The sequence below is a fragment of the Rhinoderma darwinii genome, chromosome 11 (genome assembly GCF_050947455.1).
Source record: "Rhinoderma darwinii isolate aRhiDar2 chromosome 11, aRhiDar2.hap1, whole genome shotgun sequence".
Classification (NCBI taxonomy): domain Eukaryota; kingdom Metazoa; phylum Chordata; class Amphibia; order Anura; family Rhinodermatidae; genus Rhinoderma; species Rhinoderma darwinii.
In genome coordinates this window covers 1818244-1824859 of record NC_134697.1, presented here as the reverse complement: position 1 = coordinate 1824859, position 6616 = coordinate 1818244, and positions in this window count along the sequence as shown.

Here is a 6616-nt window from a genome sequence, read left to right as displayed (position 1 = left end):
CCGCTCCATTATATAATAACACCTGTACATGTCAGACACCCCCCGCTCCATTATATAATAACACCTGTACATGTCACACCCCCCCGCTCCATTATATAATAACACCTGTACATGTCAGACACCCCCCCGCTCCATTATATAATAACACCTGTACATGTCAGACACCCCCCCGCTCCATTATATAATAACACCTGTACATGTCAGACACTCCCCCGCTCCATTATATAATAACACCTGTACATGTCAGACACCCCCGCTCCATTATATAATAACACCTGTACATGTCAGACACCCCCCCGCTCCATTATATAATAACACCTGTACATGTCAGACACCCCCCCGCTCCATTATATAATAACACCTGTACATGTCAGACACCCCCGCTCCATTATATAATAACACCTGTACATGTCAGACACCCCCCCGCTCCATTATATAATAACACCCGTACATGTCAGACACCCCCCGCTCCATTATATAATAACACCTGTACATGTCAGACACCCCCGCTCCATTATATAATAACACCTGTACATGTCAGACACCCCCCGCTCCATTATATAATAACACCTGTACATGTCAGACACCCCCCGCTCCATTATATAATAACACCTGTACATGTCAGACACCCCCCCGCTCCATTATATAATAACACCTGTACATGTCAGACACCCCCCGCTCCATTATATAATAACACCTGTACATGTCAGACACCCCCCCGCTCCATTATATAATAACACCTGTACATGTCAGACACCCCCCCGCTCCATTATATAATAACACCTGTACATGTCAGACACCCCCCGCTCCATTATATAATAACACCTGTACATGTCAGACACCCCCCGCTCCATTATATAATAACACCTGTACATGTCAGACACCCCCGCTCCATTATATAATAACACCCGTACATGTCAGACCCCCCCGCTCCATTATATAATAACACCTGTACATGTCAGACACCCCCCCGCTCCATTATATAATAACACCTGTACATGTCAGACACCCCCCGCTCCATTATATAATAACACCTGTACATGTCAGACACCCCCCCGCTCCATTATATAATAACACCTGTACATGTCAGACACCCCCTCGCTCCATTATATAATAACACCTGTACATGTCAGACCCCCCCGCTCCATTATATAATAACACCTGTACATGTCAGACACCCCCCCGCTCCATTATATAATAACACCTGTACATGTCAGACACCACCGCTCCATTATATAATAACACCCGTACATGTCAGACCCCCCCGCTCCATTATATAATAACACCTGTACATGTCAGACACCCCCCCGCTCCATTATATAATAACACCTGTACATGTCAGACACCCCCCGCTCCATTATATAATAACACCTGTACATGTCAGACACCCCCCCGCTCCATTATATAATAACACCTGTACATGTCAGACACCCCCCCGCTCCATTATATAATAACACCTGTACATGTCAGACACCCCCCCGCTCCATTATATAATAACACCTGTACATGTCAGACACCCCCCGCTCCATTATATAATAACACCTGTACATGTCAGACACCCCCCGCTCCATTATATAATAACACCTGTACATGTCAGACACCCCCCGCTCCATTATATAATAACACCTGTACATGTCAGACACCCCCGCTCCATTATATAATAACACCCGTACATGTCAGACACCCCCCCGCTCCATTATATAATAACACCTGTACATGTCAGACACCCCCCCCGCTCCATTATATAATAACACCTGTACATGTCAGACACCCCCCGCTCCATTATATAATAACACCTGTACATGTCAGACACCCCCCCGCTCCATTATATAATAACACCTGTACATGTCAGACACCCCCGCTCCATTATATAATAACACCTGTACATGTCAGACCCCCCCGCTCCATTATATAATAACACCTGTACATGTCAGACACCCCCGCTCCATTATATAATAACACCTGTACATGTCAGACACCCCCCGCTCCATTATATAATAACACCTGTACATGTCAGACACCCCCCCGCTCCATTATATAATAACACCTGTACATGTCAGACACCCCCCCCGCTCCATTATATAATAACACCCGTACATGTCAGACACCCCCCCCGCTCCATTATATAATAACACCTGTACATGTCAGACACCCCCCGCTCCATTATATAATAACACCTGTACATGTCAGACACCCCCCGCTCCATTATATAATAACACCTGTACATGTCAGACACCCCCCCGCTCCATTATATAATAACACCTGTACATGTCAGACACCCCCCCCGCTCCATTATATAATAACACCTGTACATGTCAGACACCCCTCGCTCCATTATATAATAACACCTGTACATGTCAGACACCCCCCGCTCCATTATATAATAACACCTGTACATGTCAGACACCCCCCCGCTCCATTATATAATAACACCTGTACATGTCAGACACCCCCCCGCTCCATTATATAATAACACCTGTACATGTCAGACACCCCCCCGCTCCATTATATAATAACACCTGTACATGTCAGACACCCCCCGCTCCATTATATAATAACACCTGTACATGTCAGACACCCCCGCTCCATTATATAATAACACCTGTACATGTCAGACACCCCCCCGCTCCATTATATAATAACACCTGTACATGTCAGACACCCCCCCGCTCCATTATATAATAACACCTGTACATGTCAGACACCCCCCGCTCCATTATATAATAACACCTGTACATGTCAGACACCCCCCCGCTCCATTATATAATAACACCTGTACATGTCAGACACCCCCCGCTCCATTATATAATAACACCTGTACATGTCAGACCCCCCCCGCTCCATTATATAATAACACCTGTACATGTCAGACACCCCCCGCTCCATTATATAATAACACCTGTACATGTCAGACACCCCCCCGCTCCATTATATAATAACACCTGTACATGTCAGACACCCCCGCTCCATTATATAATAACACCTGTACATGTCAGACACCCCCCCGCTCCATTATATAATAACACCTGTACATGTCAGACACCCCCCGCTCCATTATATAATAACACCTGTACATGTCAGACACCCCCCGCTCCATTATATAATAACACCTGTACATGTCAGACACCCCCCCGCTCCATTATATAATAACACCTGTACATGTCAGACACCCCCCGCTCCATTATATAATAACACCTGTACATGTCAGACACCCCCGCTCCATTATATAATAACACCTGTACATGTCAGACACCCCCGCTCCATTATATAATAACACCTGTACATGTCAGACACCCCCCGCTCCATTATATAATAACACCTGTACATGTCAGACACCCCCCGCTCCATTATATAATAACACCTGTACATGTCAGACACCCCCCGCTCCATTATATAATAACACCTGTACATGTCAGACACCCCCCGCTCCATTATATAATAACACCTGTACATGTCAGACACCCCCGCTCCATTATATAATAACACCTGTACATGTCAGACACCCCCCGCTCCATTATATAATAACACCTGTACATGTCAGACACCCCAGCTCCATTATATAATAACACCTGTACATGTCAGACACCCCCCGCTCCATTATATAATAACACCTGTACATGTCAGACACCCCCCCCGCTCCATTATATAATAACACCTGTACATGTCAGACACCCCCGCTCCATTATATAATAACACCTGTACATGTCAGACACCCCCCGCTCCATTATATAATAACACCTGTACATGTCAGACACCCCCCGCTCCATTATATAATAACACCTGTACATGTCAGACACCCCCGCTCCATTATATAATAACACCTGTACATGTCAGACACCCCCCGCTCCATTATATAATAACACCTGTACATGTCAGACACCCCCGCTCCATTATATAATAACACCTGTACATGTCAGACACCCCCCCGCTCCATTATATAATAACACCTGTACATGTCAGACACCCCCCGCTCCATTATATAATAACACCTGTACATGTCAGACACCCCCGCTCCATTATATAATAACACCTGTACATGTCAGACACCCCCCGCTCCATTATATAATAACACCTGTACATGTCAGACACCCCCGCTCCATTATATAATAACACCTGTACATGTCAGACACCCCCCCGCTCCATTATATAATAACACCTGTACATGTCAGACACCCCCCGCTCCATTATATAATAACACCTGTACATGTCAGACACCCCCCGCTCCATTATATAATAACACCTGTACATGTCAGACACCCCCCGCTCCATTATATAATAACACCTGTACATGTCAGACACCCCCCGCTCCATTATATAATAACACCTGTACATGTCAGACACCCCCGCTCCATTATATAATAACACCTGTACATGTCAGACACCCCCCCGCTCCATTATATAATAACACCTGTACATGTCAGACACCCCCCCGCTCCATTATATAATAACACCTGTACATGTCAGACACCCCCCGCTCCATTATATAATAACACCTGTACATGTCAGACACCCCCGCTCCATTATATAATAACACCTGTACATGTCAGACACCCCCCGCTCCATTATATAATAACACCTGTACATGTCAGACACCCCCGCTCCATTATATAATAACACCTGTACATGTCAGACACCCCCCCGCTCCATTATATAATAACACCTGTACATGTCAGACACCCCCCGCTCCATTATATAATAACACCTGTACATGTCAGACACCCCCGCTCCATTATATAATAACACCTGTACATGTCAGACACCCCCCCGCTCCATTATATAATAACACCTGTACATGTCAGACACCCCCCCGCTCCATTATATAATAACACCTGTACATGTCAGACACCCCCCGCTCCATTATATAATAACACCTGTACATGTCAGACACCCCCCGCTCCATTATATAATAACACCCGTACATGTCAGACACCCCCCGCTCCATTATATAATAACACCTGTACATGTCAGACACCCCCCGCTACATTATATAATAACACCTGTACATGTCAGACACCCCCGCTCCATTATATAATAACACCTGTACATGTCAGACACCCCCGCTCCATTATATAATAACACCTGTACATGTCAGACACCCCCCGCTCCATTATATAATAACACCTGTACATGTCAGACACCCCCCCGCTCCATTATATAATAACACCTGTACATGTCAGACACCTCCCCGCTCCATTATATAATAACACCTGTACATGTCAGACACCCCCCCGCTCCATTATATAATAACACCTGTACATGTCAGACACCCCCCGCTCCATTATATAATAACACCCGTACATGTCAGACACCCCCCCGCTCCATTATATAATAACACCTGTACATGTCAGACACCCCCCCGCTCCATTATATAATAACACCTGTACATGTCAGACACCCCCCCGCTCCATTATATAATAACACCTGTACATGTCAGACACCCCCCCGCTCCATTATATAATAACACCTGTACATGTCAGACACCCCCCGCTCCATTATATAATAACACCCGTACATGTCAGACACCCCCGCTCCATTATATAATAACACCCGTACATGTCAGACACCCCCGCTCCATTATATAATAACACCTGTACATGTCAGACACCCCCCGCTCCATTATATAATAACACCTGTACATGTCAGACACCCCCCGCTCCATTATATAATAACACCTGTACATGTCAGACACCCCCCGCTCCATTATATAATAACACCTGTACATGTCAGACACCCCCCGCTCCATTATATAATAACACCTGTACATGTCAGACACCCCCCCGCTCCATTATATAATAACACCTGTACATGTCAGACACCCCCCGCTCCATTATATAATAACACCTGTACATGTCAGACACCCCCCCGCTCCATTATATAATAACACCTGTACATGTCAGACACCCCCCCGCTCCATTATATAATAACACCTGTACATGTCAGACACCCCCCCGCTCCATTATATAATAACACCTGTACATGTCAGACACCCCCCCGCTCCATTATATAATAACACCTGTACATGTCAGACACCCCCCCGCTCCATTATATAATAACACCTGTACATGTCAGACACCCCCCCGCTCCATTATATAATAACACCTGTACATGTCAGACACCCCCCGCTCCATTATATAATAACACCTGTACATGTCAGACACCCCCGCTCCATTATATAACACCTGTACATGTCAGACACCCCCGCTCCATTATATAATAACACCTGTACATGTCAGACACCCCCCCCGCTCCATTATATAATAACACCTGTACATGTCAGACACCCCCCGCTCCATTATATAATAACACCTGTACATGTCAGACACCCCCCCGCTCCATTATATAATAACACCTGTACATGTCAGACACCCCCCCGCTCCATTATATAATAACACCTGTACATGTCAGACACCCCCCGCTCCATTATATAATAACACCTGTACATGTCAGACACCCCCCGCTCCATTATATAATAACACCCGTACATGTCAGACACCCCCCGCTCCATTATATAATAACACCTGTACATGTCAGACACCACCCGCTCCATTATATAATAACACCTGTACATGTCAGACACCCCCCCGCTCCATTATATAATAACACCTGTACATGTCAG